This window comes from Culex quinquefasciatus, chromosome 3, assembly GCF_015732765.1.
Source record: "Culex quinquefasciatus strain JHB chromosome 3, VPISU_Cqui_1.0_pri_paternal, whole genome shotgun sequence".
Classification (NCBI taxonomy): Eukaryota; Metazoa; Arthropoda; class Insecta; order Diptera; family Culicidae; genus Culex; species Culex quinquefasciatus.
Window position 1 is genome coordinate 127,454,124 of NC_051863.1, and position 15,099 is coordinate 127,469,222.

The 15,099-nt window shown below is 37.0% G+C and overlaps 1 protein-coding gene across 12 annotated transcripts in view; it reads left to right on the plus strand.

The window, feature by feature from the left end:
- The window catches only part of LOC6038814 (protein phosphatase 1 regulatory subunit 12A), a 108,579-nt gene that overhangs the window by 43,966 nt on the left and 49,514 nt on the right, over positions 1–15,099 (plus strand). The window lies entirely within an intron of this gene.

A 15,099-nucleotide genomic window follows, 5' to 3' on the forward strand; every position in this document is an offset into this window, starting at 1 on the left:
GGAAACACCTACACCGCCGAGTGAGTCTTGTGAACCAATTCGGTTGTGCGAAAGTTTGCGCTCGGAATCCCCCCACAATTTATTATTTATGATAAAACATTAATTTATTGCGGTTTCGGCGAGCTGGACATGGACATTTGGTGGTTGCACACGTCAACGACGCACTGAAAGTGGTGTTCTGAAATCAAGTCTAACCTAACTTTTTAGCATAACAAATTTTCGATCACCCACGAACAAAGATCTGAGAGATTCGAGATACAACCTCCTCTCTCTTCGAACCTAGTTTGAGGAAATGTTGTAAGCTGTCCATTATGAAACAAAAACAAAATGGGCAGTTAAACTTATTTGCGCGCTTTTCCAAGTAAAAACAGGAAGACTCTCGGGCCAAGATCGATCAGCTCCGGGGCCAGATGGCAGCTGCTTGCGTCCCGGGTCTAATTCTCTCTGTCCAGTTCAATTAGCTCGAATGCGTGCGGATACTGCTACCCTTTACCGAGCACGAGAGTTTGGCGGAGATGGCTCAAAGATTGCGTTGAAGAAAGCTGGATAAACTTTTTATAATGACTCAGCTATCTAACTTAGTTAAAAGAATATCTTGAAGTCTCTTCTTAATAAGTCCCTTGAAACGATCTTTGAAAAACCGCTTCTACCCAAAACAATCATAATAATTATACAAATTAAGTTCTTATGACATGTGTGGCTCGACCAGCTTTGACGAGTGCGTGCGTGCGTGCAATAAAACATGAAAATAGCTTTTGCTATGGCTCACAAAGATGATGAATCGTCGCTGTTTAGAGTTTTGCTATTACACTGTTACTTTAAGGAGAAATTTTATGGTTTTTCGATATTTTTTTTCTAGTGTAGTAAAACATTTTTGTTGTTGTTAAATAGCGATAACTCTTGATGGTTACAAGCAAACTCCTTATGTTAAGATATAATTTTTTTGTAATTGTTTGCCCTACAATTTTGTAGAACATTTTTACACTCTTAAAAATAAACCTACAAAGTTACAAAAACACGAAATTTTCAAATGAAAAAAAAAACTAATTTGTGATCAAATTTTAAGATTTTGATATGTTGCGATCAGATAATTTCGTTAGAATGAAAATTAATCTTTCTATTTGGTAACGGATTTGGAGTAATATTTGCTCCACTACCTATGTTTTTATTATTTTTTAAGGGAAAACGTGTAAAGTTGTGAGGAAATCACTTTTTTCTGACTAGATTGTTTCCAATCTTTTGATGACTCTTTCAAACAGAAATAAACATTATGCCCAATTTAATGGTGCTGTTTATCGTACATTCTTTGAAACTCGGTCGTGATGGCGCCACTCACGAGTCGTTTAAATTTTTGATGATAATAAAACTTCCTCGGGTCACACATCTGGGGTATTTCAGGAGAACAAAAAAGAAAGCATCATCTGCGGGGAAATTGCCGCATCTTTGTCGACTAAGAAACCGCAAAATTTCCCCCTGATGCCGCGGGGCAAGTTCGTGTCCTTGAACTATGAGGAAAGGATTTCACTTGGCTTGTTGCGGTACACACCGCGCGATCCGAGTTCATCAATCGACACTTCCGGTAGTGAAACAACGACAACGGTTGTCTGGTATAAATTGAATCTCGTAAATACTGTCCGACAGAGACGACAAAGTTCAATGTTTTGCGATGGGCTGAGAAATGGGGAAATTGTTGAATCTATTTGGGAAATCCCAAGTTGCAACGGGTTTCAACTGAATCAGATTTCTAGAGACCTTTCGAAATACGCCGGAAACTAAGAGTTGCCAACTTTTTCCGAGTTTCCCAGAAGGTTTCGAGCCGAGGTAAAAACACGCGCCGGCTTCAAGTTGGCAGATGTGGCCAGACACCTACACGGTCAACGTCAGAATAGAATAATTACGGCGATGATAAACGGGCGCGAAATCGCAAGGTGTTTAGATTTTCCTCGGCCGTTCATGTCTGGGTTTTGGTCATCGTGCACAGCGGCGTATGTTTAACGTAAACAATAAACAACATTTTTCGCCGACGTTGAAGGTTAACCCGCCTTTTTTCGTGTACGGCGGCGGCGGCGTGCAGCATGCGAATGTTCGCTATTTCAAGAAAGTGACGCGACCGAAAAACTGCGAATCGTGGCCGTTTAGCGGATAGTTTTGGTGGGGTGATTTTCGAAAATGTTTCCAAGAGAGCAGTTCTGTACGGAATCGGTCTTTTACCTTTAATTTGAATTTTTGTATTTTTTTAATCTGGCTGAAACATTTTTGGTGTCTTTGGTCCCAAAGAAACCATTTTGCATCATTAGTTCTTCATATAATTTTCCATACAAATGTGGCAGGTGTCCATGTCCATACAAAAATGTTATGTGATAATTCAAAAATCTGTATCTTTTGAAAGAATTTTTTGATCGATTTGGTGTCTTCGGCAAAGTTGTAGGTATGTATATGGACTACACTGAAAAAAATGATACACGGTTTAAAAAAATTTGGTGATTTTTTATTTCACTTTTTGTCACCAAAACTTGAAACTATTTTTTTTCATTTTCTGATATGTTATAGAAGACATCAAATGCCAACTTTTCAGAAATTTCCAGTGGGCAAAAAATCTTTGACCTTGACCGAGTTATGATTTTTTGAATCAATACAGATTTTTTCATAAAATCGAAATATTGGTCGCAAAAATTTTTCAACTTCATTTTTCGATGTAAAAACGAATTTGCAATCAAAAAGTACGCTAGTGAAATTTTGATAAAGTGCACCATTTGCAAGTTATAGCCATTTTTAGGTAACTTTTTTGAAAATAGTCGCAGTCATTCATTTTTTAAAATTAGTGTCCGTGTTTGCCCACTTTTGAAAAAAAAATTTTTTTGAACAGCTGAGAAAATTTTCTATATTTTGCTTTTTTGAACTTTGTTCATACGACCTTTAGTTGCTTAGATATTGCCATGCAAAGGCTTAAAAACACCCCAACAACCCACCATTTTCTAATGTCGACATCTCAGCAACTAATGGTCCGATTTACAATGTCAAAATATGGAATATTCGTGAAATTTTCCGATCATTTCGAAAACAATATTGTCAAAAAAAATAGAATCAAGACTAACATTTCAATAGGGCGTGATATTGAATGTTTGGCTCTTTTGAATGTTAGTCTTGAATCTTCGGATTATTGATTCTTCGGGTCATCGAGTCTAAACTGTGACTCAAAAGTTGGTACTTTTTGTTTACTAGAAATTAAACCTAACACATATCAAAAAATGAATGAATCGAAGGAGGTCAAGTTTGTCATAATAAAATTTAGTTTTTGTGATAAATGTTATTTAAAAATGGGTAATTTGTTTAGATTATTGCATTTTTTCCTGGCATGAGTTCATCTCATGTACAGACAAACAAACGCTGAAAGTTTCATCCAAATCGGAGCACCTCGATATGACCTCTAGAACAAACCGAGCAGAATTTACAAATACTTCCTCTAAAAATAACAAAACTCTTTTTTAAATATTTCATCACCGCCATCTTGGATTTTATCATTTTAATGGACGTTCTTTTATTAAGTAATGCAGTTGGGGAGGAAGAGGAAAGGAGGGGGGGGGGTCGTACGCCGTTTAACGCTCCATACATTTTTTAAATTTGTATGGAAATTTTGTTACGAGGGGGGGGGGGTCCAAAACCCAATTTTTGCGTGACGTCATAAAAAAACGCTCCCTAAATCACTTTAGCGCAGTTTTGGGGTCATACCTAAGCTCGACAATCAAAAATAAGACAAATCATGATTCGATACAAGACACACAGAAAAAAATCAATTCCCGTAATTGTGAATTAAGTTCACGAATGTTCACGATGGAATTTATTCATGAGTATGGTGCATTTGCACCATAAACGTGAATATATTCCTACGTGGTTCTCATAATCGTGAACTGACTTCACGGTTTCGAGAATTGATTTTTTTCTGTGCAGAAAAAGAAATTGGATGGTTGATAATTTAATGGTTTGATATAACCTCTTTTTAGTTTAATTTTACCCATGTTTATGTGAAAAAAAATAAATCAAGAAAAAAATTACGGATAATTTAATATAACATATTGTTTTTTACACCAAATCTGTAAAATTCCCATATGTATTTTAATGTGTATGGTTTTTTCAAAGTTGTAATAATTATTCCTTTAATTTTCTCTTTTCAGGTAAAATTATGTTTACGTCACAGCAGTAAGTTAAAACACATCGCTATAGCTTAGGCAACTCTCCAAAAAATGCCTCATTTTGAAGCTCTGAATTTCGTTAGTTGCCTCGGTGCATTCGCACCGGATAGAGTCTGAATGCAGTGCCAAGCCAAATTTTCCCCTCAAAAAACCACACTTGACGCGCGTACCTGGAAAAGCGTTAAAATTAACCATATTCAACGTTGTTTACATCACCTGACATCCAGTAATATTGTGGTAGTACATGCGGCGCTACCCAACGACGTGTGATTAATTACGCCCCTTCCAGCATGATGTTGGTCAGTAGCAACACCACGAAAAACACACACACACTCCGTCGTCATCGGTCAAACCTTGTGTTTGTTTCCACGCCGACGACGACGCCACAGGCGATTCGTGTGTGAATGTGTGCGTGACTCGGCCAACAATATAATCAGCTGTATTTATTATTGGCGTCTCTCTTTTTGTAGTGTTTTTTTTCCTTCTGTTGTTTACCTTTTCGAATTGTGGGTCCCTAAACCGCGCGCGCGAACTTACAAATTCATTTATTCGGTTGGAAAAGTGATTTTCACTTTCTGCACCACAGACAACGCGGCTCTCTCTCGCATATGGGAGGAGAGGTTTTTTTTTTGTTTCGATCTTAAATTATGTTGTGGTGTGGTTGTTTTGTTTTGTAATGGCTGAAAAATGCAACCGAAGTGTATGCGTTTATTATTGGCTGTAAAAAAAATTCTTTTTTTGTGGAAAATTTGGGCTTTGATGAAATTCTGAACGTACAGCTTTTGTTCTGCTTTGCTTTCTTCACTTAAGACATTTTATAAAGATGGTAAAAATGTAAAATCTATAAATTGCTTTTTTTTGGGTTTTCGAAAACCTCAAGAGCTTATAATTCGTATTAGAAGGAACAACTTTGCCGAGAAGTGCGAATAGATTCGTCCTTTCTGAAGGATGTAACATCACTCCTCAAAATCCCAACAGGTTCTTCAAGCTTGTGCTTGAAGCACAAGTATGATTATTGGAGTGACCTCCTAGTAATACTTTTAAAATTATTTTGATGTTAATATTTTTCAATATTGTTGTGGAGTTGTTCATTTATATAAACATGGACAGATCCCTGAAACGTTTTTTTTTTCTAATTAAATTCGGAATTAGCGACGTCTGTAAAATCTACTCGCAAATTTTGAGCAAATCAAGATTGTCAAAAAATATCCTCCACCACCACCTTTAATTGGAAACACTCACACACACAAATCTTGCTTGACCATCATGGAGCCGTTGCTCTGATGGAAGTTGGTTTTTTTTTATTTTTCTTCTGTCCTCGTTTTGCTCGTTATTGAGGAGGATAATTAGCTAATTGCGGTACCGGAGGCAACAGATTGTGGCGGCGGATTAATATCGAAACATCACTCTCCTCAGCCAGTGATACAGTTGCCAAAATCGGAGTTCAAGGTAGTGTTCGTTTGACGAATGATTGGGGTGGTTCTTGGGTAAAATTGTTAATAATCATAATAATAAGTAAAATAATATGGATGATTTAATGATGATGATGATTTAATGATAGAAAATTTATTCTAAATCATCCGATTTGCGTTATATTTTTGAAACAACGTCATCTTCTGTAAAAATGACTGAATTTGATTCGGTCATTGGTTTCGTCGGAAAGGCCAGAGAAAAAGGAAAGAGTTAGTTAATCAAATTAAAACAGGCGACTGATTGATGGCGGCTAGCATTGGGTGCTGTGTGACGACGATCGGTAGTTATATATGGTAATTACTGTTATATTTCTACAGACACAAAAAATGCAACTGACGGGATTCAAACCCAGCACAAACAAAGAGGACTAGCCTTAGGGAAAAAGTTTTGAAATATCTTTTTCGACAATATCCGATGTACATAAAAAAAGTAATCCAACTGCGTGTAAAAGGCCTGTGTGTTGAATCAATTTTTCGTAATTCCATGAAATTGTATGTAATATTACACCCAGAAATATGTAAACAATCAGTATGGGAAATCAACTTGACCGAACGGACCGAATCGCCAAGCTGATGTTGACTATAATACTTTCACTCTTCAGATGTCTGATAGCCGTGTGGTCTAAGACACCAGTCCTATCTGTGAGTGCTGAGTTTGAATCCCGTTGGTTAAAACTTTTTTCAGTATAAAAAATTGTACATGTATTACACATCCATTAAAATGTTCGGCTAACGTAACTATTGTAGTAATATACCTTTTTTTCAATAGGGATTTATGGAACCTCCAGATGGGTCAAATTTAAATCCGATTCTGAGTCGACATAAATAAATAAAGGGAGCTCTTCAGAGAGTATTAAAGAAGTTTTATTTACGAGTGATGTTAAAGCTTCGCGAGGAAGCCAAATGTAAATATTGACTTACAATATTTTCTATGAAAAATAATAAAAAACGGCATTTTTTTTAATCTTAAAATAGGTTGTATCAATTATTGTTTAAAAATTAGATGGGATCTGAAAATACACCAAAAAGACTTGTGTTGCCTTTTCCGTAAAATGACCTAAATTAAAAATAATAATAATTTAATAATGTCCTTCAAATGACTATTTCGCACCTTACTCTTTCCGCTTGTACAATTGAGCGGTTTGATAATTTTATTAGCAATAAACTGCGCATGTAATCATCCTTGTGGACGAGGAAAACGATGCATCTTGACAATAAAACCGGCTTAGGTGTGACATGTGCAATGTACATCGGCACCATTAGGTGGTAGTTGACATTTAGCACTTATTTGCACTTCTTTTGTGTTCGACTTGCTTGAGGGGGATCGAAAATGCATCAATAAGTGAAGCTATTTAACGAAGATTTCGTGTTTTATTAAATAATTAGTATTTTAAAGATTGAATTAGCAAACTTTGTGATAAAGAAATTCATTTGAAAAAGAAAAAAAATAATCATAATAATTCATGACATCTTGAGCCTCAATTTGTTTACAAAACATGTCAAGTCATTCATATCGCGCAGCGCGCAGTGATTGCTCTTTTGTTGCACAACACAACGTTGATTTGTTTTATCTCTCATTTGCCACAACTATGCAGTTGTGGCTTTTGGTTTTACGAGTGATTTAATCGTTATAGAATTGTTTTGCATTTGCGTTAAGTCACAAGTTTTGATTTCGGTTTAATCTCTGTTAAATTATTTATCAAATATTTTAAATATTTTTTATTTTATTCATTTCTTTTTAGAAGGTTAATATGGCGTTCACTTTTTGCTTATCGTACTTTGCAGCAGCACCAACAAAACAATGAAATTGTATTTATAAAATGCATATTGATAACTTTATTCCGCGTCCTTCTTTGTTTGGCTAATTTATCCACGTCGTCGTCCAAGTGGAAGTAGATAACGGGCTTGACCAAATGAACATGAATACCATCACGTGCACAATTCGCGTATTTGCGCTGCACATTGTGAAAAATTGAAACAAAATGCTATGTGGATTTTTTTTTCCACTCCCCGGCAAATATTTACATTGTGTAATATATTTTCCCAAGTAATTCGGGTTTTATTTAGTTAACTAATTTCGCACATTCATTGAAACATGATGTTTATTATGACAGCTTAAGACATGAATTTTAATATTTAAAAATAAATGTTCCTATAATGGAGTTAGTACCCATTTTAGACCCATGCATCACAAATACTTTGAGTCTGTTTGAATATTATTCCTCGTGCTTATCCGAAACCAAATTGTTTTTAATTTCCTATAAAATATAGACTGAAATATTTGTAATCTGCCATAGGATATAAGCAATATCTTTAAATTCAGTTTAAAGCAAACATGAACAAGCTACACAATTCCAAACTGTTTGTAAGAATAAACTGAAATAAGTTCTAGCCTTTTTAGGCCCAGAAAAGGGGCATTTACCCTATCGATTTTTTTTGTACTTTGGACCTTACGTGTAAAATTCCACCGTAATAGCAAGAAAGTACACTTTACATGGACAATTTCACTTTCAATTAAGTAAATCGTCTGAATGCCGACTTGAATGCATAAAGGTGCTGCTTTGGCGTAACACCTAAAATGGGTCTCACAAGGTCACAATTTCGTTATTAAACAAAACATATTTTAAACCCCTTTTGAATTGTTACCTTAATATGTGAGAGTTGTAACCTGCCGATTTCGGAAAAGGGTCTTCGCGGGCCACAGTCCGCGCGACACTCGCGAATTTGTGGCCAATTTTATGTTTTATTCATACCTCATACTCGCGAGAGGTTCGGTTTGGAATAAATATTTATCGCTGAATTTGGCCCGCACAGGCACCGAGCAAGAGAGAGAGAGTCTCAACAATGCACCATTATGTGGACGAATACTTTCGCGGGCCAGTCATGTCTTTCGTAACAGTTTTACAACATTGTATAATTTAGTTCGTAATGGAAGCATACATAAATCGATCCGCAAGAATGCTGGAATGGGCCCAAATTGGACCTGGATCGATATGGTTCTGCGGCTGAAGTCACGTCAACGGATTGTGGCAAGGGGTGACTTTCTTCTTTTGTTCGGCTGCAGTGATTGTGATTGCAATGCAAGCACCGCTGAACACAGGTAATGAAGATATTAAGTCGATGCACTGTCTGGTTCGATAAGGAAAACGGGTCTTTGGACGACGTGGCGAGGACAAGTCTATTTTAGAATTTTTCATTGTGTCGTCATAATTTTCCTCAAAACCTTTTCTACACACGTTTCAAAACCCTTCCAAAGGCCTAGAGTTATTAATAGAGATCCCTCCTAAGAACAACCACCCTCTTGCGAGGGTCGATCATCGTCAATCGTCAAAATTCCCTTGTTATTTATAGCCGGATGATGCGTTCCACTTATTCGTTGTTTGCGAAAGTCTTTCATACCACCAGTGGGGCGAAATACAAGAAGGAATCAATTCGAAACTCACATCTGGACATTCCACTTGTCCTAGCCATCAAATTTTAGTGCGATGATCTCACAAACCTCCGCTAAGATAAAGCGAAAAAACCGCGCCATTCGGTCTGGATCCATCAACTCTAGGATTACTAAGAGTAACACGTACTTACTACGCAGACTCGATCCCCCTCCCATTTAGTCGATCGATGCCAATAAATTGAACTGTTTACGACTGATAGTGTGTCGTTTTGTTTTTAACTCTTCATAACGATCGCAGCGAGAACAGAGACACCCGGTAGCCGGACCGGATTGTGCGGTCCAATATGGTTCGGGCTGTCCAATAAATTTTCGTTTACAGACCCCTTTAAAAATCAGTGTTGCCAAAGCGCGCCTACACCTTGCTACTGGCGGCGGCTAAAAGGGATGGGAAAAGCTTATCTTTGCCGTGACACCCCTTTGAGCTAATGGATATACCTCTAACCACCCTCGCACGTGTGTGTAAACACAATTGACTGGCTTGTGTCCACCGCTGTTGTTGCGATTTGACACTGCCTCAATTTACACGCTGTCATTCACCTCGTTCAGTTATTCATAAATTCGACCATTCATAGTGAGTTTCTGGTCATAAGTCTGTCGCGCCTGCTGTGTTGTTGTTTGAGAAAGCAACCACACTTTTGAATGTTTGATGTGCTGCCACCTTGCTTGTAGGAAATTTAATGTTTTCATTAGTGCTGGAAATTTGGATATCTCTGAATATCCGTATATCCGGAAGAATATCCAATCGGAAATCAAAAATCTGGAGCTCCGAATGTACGGATAATTATACCAACTAGCAATTTTTGCTGCAGATTTTCTCTTGAGAGCAGTTCTCTACAAAATCGGTCTTTATTTAATATTTTAATTTTTGTATTTTTTTTTATTCGGCTGAAACTTTTTTGGTGCCTTCGGTATGCCCAAAAAAGCCATTTTGCATAATTAGTTTGTCCATATAGTTTTCCATACAAATTTGGCAGCTGTCCATACAAAAATGATGTATGAAAATTCAAAAATCTGTATCTTTATAGGAATTTTTGATCGATTTGGCAAAGTTGTAGGTTCAATATTACGCCCTTTTGAAATGTTAGTCTTAATTGCAAAATTTATTGTTTTCGAAAAGATCGGAAAATCTCACGAATGTTTAATAGTTTTACATTGAAAATCGGACCATTAGTTGCTAAGATAAATATCGACATTAGAAAATGGTGGGTTGTTTGGGTGATACTTAGAAAACATCAATTTTCATGTTTTTAAAACTTTGCATGGCAATATCTCAGCAACTAAGGGTCGTATCAACATAGTTCAAAAAAGCAAAATATAGAGAATTTTCTCAGCTTTTCAAAAATATCTTTTTCAAATGTGGGCGAACGTGGGCACAAATTTATCAAAATTTCACTGAGGTACTTTTTGATCGCAAATTCGATTTTACATTAAAAATAAAAATTTAAAAATGAAGGTGGTTTTTTTTGCGAAAATTCATAACTCGGTCGAAGATTTTTTGCCCATTTTGGAAATTTCTGAAAAGTTGACATTTTATGTTCTCTAAAACATATCAGAAAAGGATAAAAATAAAAATAGTGTTTTTTTGCAAATCAAGTTTGAGTGACAATAAGTGAAATTAAAAATCACCAATTTTTTTTACCGTGTATCATTTTTTTCAGTGTAGTCCTTATCCATACCTACAACTTTGCCGAAGACACCAAATCGATCAAAAAAAAAAAATCCTTCAAGAGATACAGATTTTTGAAATTTCGCACATCATTTTTGTATGGACAGCTGCCAAATTTGTATGGAAAATTATATGGACAAACTAATGATGCAAAATGGCTTTTTTGGGCATACCGAAGGCATCAAAAAAGTTTCAGCCGGATTAAAAAATACAAAAAAAATATCGAATGACCGAAATCTCAGAGAATTGCTCTCCTGGTTGCATCTCGTAGATACTGCATGTATTTATTTAGCATAGAAAATTTTTAATTTTCAATTATTCAATTCACGTAACTTTTTAGCATTAGCATTTCGTCGTTGTCGTGCTAATTGAGTAAAGAACGCAATTTTGTGCAGTTTAAAATGCCTAACTTTAAAACCTTCAAAGATCCCCACAATTCGATTTCAATCCTGGGCTATTCTATAAAAACCGAGAAAAACCAGGGCATTGTTGTCACTTTTCATATGAAAGATGTTTTTATCTTGTCGTGCTATATTAACAAAACTTGAAAATTGTTGTAGGTGGCAACTGGCGAAAGGGATTTTAGGTCAGAACGCGTTAGAATCACATACATGCTCGACTACCGTAAACATTTGTAATTATAACTTGGGACTCCGGCAACAAAATTAAACAAAACTTCGGTACAATTAGGGCGTCCAATTTTCCGTCCCGGGAAAAATCTCAGGATTTCCCGTTTCCTCGCTTCCTCGTTTCCTCAAATTTCCCGAGGATTCCCGATATTCAAGCGGAAGTATACACTTTTTTAGATATTTGGCACCCGTGTTTTGAAAATGTTCTGAAAGACTTATTAAAATGAAAGAACTTGATTTGATAACAATCCATTAAATTTATTTTCCATATTCAACTTATCAGAAAAAACTAATCAGCTCATCTGAAAACTTAAAGTCATGGTTTATTTAAGATAATATTAACTTTGGAAGCATTCAATACTGGAAATAGATCTTGCTTATTTATTGGATAACAAAATCGTAATTTGGAATTAAATTAAACAATTATAATCTGGGTAAGCTTTCAAAAGAAAATTGGTGTTATGATATTTGAAAACAAGTAAAGCGGTTAATTCCCGCCATGATGAATATTGATGGTTTTCTACAATAGCAATTTGAATAAAAATTTAATTGATATTATTAAATGTCGCAAAGTAGTTTGGCCATCATGGAGCACTGGTTCTGCCAAGGGCGTAGGACGAAAAAAACGAAACTATTGGCACTACGCCCCCCGGGGCATGGCCTTCCTCTAACGTGGGATTTCTGCTCCAGCGCCTCTAACGAGACAGGAGAAACCGGGACCGACGTTTTACTTCACCATCCGATAGAAGCTCAGTGGATAAGGCGGGAATCGAACCCGCGTCTCATAGCATCATCGGGATCGGCAGCCGAAGCCGCTACCCCTGCGCCACGAGACCCACTTAGGACGGGCGTAGGACGGTTAAGTATGAAAACAGGAAGCCTGATTCTGTAGTTATGTTAATATATCGTCTAATTTTAAACAAATTTTTGTGCTATAAAAAAACGGAGTCATTTAAAATAATAAATGAAACCTTAAAAATTATTCAAAAACTGCTTCGTATAGTATAAAATATGCCCAAGAATGTATTGTATTTAGAAAATTCAATCAAAATATTAGAAAACTTTGAGTTGTAGTTTAACCCTTTTTTTTATTTCAACTCTATTTGTCAATGGCAACTTTAACCATACACAAATTACTTTTAATCAAAACAAATACATATCACTTTTTTATTTATTACACGATTTGAAAGACAGCTTTTAAAATAATTCAATTTATATTTTTTCTTCAAGGTGTATGATTTTTTACAAGTAGTCAAGTCATAAATCGATCCTCACACTCATATTGTCCATTTAGGTTGCTGTCCTATAAATTTTGATGCTAAATATTAATCAGAAGCAGAATCAGAATAATATTCAATAAAATTTAAATGTCCCGGAAGATTTCCGGAGAAATTTTGTTGAAAAATTTCCATTTGGGACCATCCATAAACCACGTGGACACTTTAGGGGGTATGGCGATTGTCCACGATCCATACTAAAAAGTTTTTTTTTGTATGAACAATTGTCCACGAGGGGGGGGGGGGGTAACAGATTCCCAAAAAAGTGTCCACGTGGTTTATGGATGGTCCCTTTCTCGGAAATTTTATAACCCAGACAGCGTCAAAATGAAGCTTAATTCAGTTTAAAAGGATGTGTTGGGGACATCTTGAGGAAACTTTGCTGAAAGTTGCATATTCCTAGAACAAATCCTGTACTGCTGTTGATGTACGTTTTTGGCCAAAAATTACGTCTCGAAAAAAACAACCTTTCCAAATATTTTTTTTTTTTGTAATTGCACAAAACGTACTTAAATGTTTGAAAAACTTCTCTCCACCACCGTAACATGTCAATACGATTCCCTCAAACAAGTAACACTGTTGGATGACTTGTTTTGATCCTACCTTTGCATTTCAGCATCCCACTCTAAGCAGTAGGATTGGGTCAAACTGGCATTTCGTTTTCGTTTTTTGACCCATAGTACTAATTTCTTGGCACGATCTCGACCTCGAGTATGAATGGAGCAATCTAAAGAAGTAACATACACGTTAAACTAATCAAAAGACTAAAACTAAAGCAAAACAAAGTATCTTACATTCTCAGCAGGTCCGAAACGGAATTCTTTTTCGATTACGTCGACTACGACTCCTCTAAAAGTAATGAGTTCAGCGACTTTGTTGTTCCATCAAAATCCTTTCAATAACAGAAATCCCAGAGGTCAGCATCCTCTTCACCGGAGGTTATTTTGCCAGACCGTTTGCGTGTACTAGTAGTAACCAACCCGCCTTTAAAAATACTATAAACGAGAGGCCGAATAGCCGGTACAGCAGTCAGGGTAGGTAAACCATCACCATCGCACTATCATTGATGCATATTTCGGTGCGTTCCTCGTCTCTTAAAATTTCTCTTCTCTTTCGCAGCCGAGTGATGGTCGGCTTGCTATCGCGAATATCGAAAGCCCATCAAATCGACGAGAAATACTCTCTCGCTGGCTCCGATGGAACTATCGTTCCAACCGGAGAGGCACGCACACGAAATTGCTGTATACATACACTGGAGCTCACGCACACAAATGAACTCATTTCTACAGGGCTTACGGGCGAGAGAATTTCACGATTGCTCTTTCTCTTGCTTTTTGAGCGAGGGGACTGGCTGTGTGAGAGATTTTTTTCCGTCTTACGCATCGGTTTGTTCGTTGCTCGCTATTTCATCGGCGTCGTTTTCGCTTCGCTCTCTTGATGCAGTTTTGGGAGAACGCCAAAAAATTGATGATTTGAGCGAGGGACGATATCTAAAAGCCATCGCCATCGGCGAGGAAACGAGTAAATACCATCCCTGACAGCAGTGCCATTTATAGGGCATACCCACCAGGACACGGCAGTGTACACAAAAACAAAACAAAAACCCACAACCCATTTGCATTGTGGATGTGCCAGACGCTGAGAGAAGACGCGCGCGCTAGTACCTTACAACCGGGCTGTTATTTATAGTCACGCGACACACACACACACTCAACATCATGTACTACGACGACCACGACTCGGTGCTCAGTGAGGAGAATCAGGTACTAGTAGGTAGTGTACTAGTACTTGTTGTTTTTGTCCGTTACGCCGAATGTGAGATAATAGTGCAGTTTATTTTTACTACCCGTTGCGGCAGTTTAATATATTGTTTTAAATATTACGATGCGGTCAAAAGGGGGAAAGGCGAGCGATCAGCTGAATGGGGTATAAATATGTAGATTAAAGTGTTGTACAACGACGCACTTAAAACCACAAAATATTCATTACCCTCTATTTAGCAAATTAAAAGAGATTTTCAAGGAAAGACAACCTTGCCATCGTCGCCAACTTGTCTGCAGTTTACACGATATAGGACATTGACAATTTTTATTGAAACTGTTCTAAATCAAGTGCATACTTTACACAAATAGTTCTGGCAGCTTCTGTCAGCAGATTGTATGTCACCCATTCATTACGAGGTAACGCCACAGAAATGATCAGCCGTGATGTAGCAAGAAATCCTAGGTATTGTGCCTGCCAAGTGTACTTTGGTACAAGGTGTGGCCTCGCGAGAAGGAATTTGTCACACTATTTGTACCCTTCTCAGTGAGGGTTACGAGGCCGGCGGTCAGTGACAGTTAATTTCTTTGAAGTTTGTACCCACCTCTATTTTAATGCCTAATTGTCTACTTACATTCGATGCTAGAATTTGT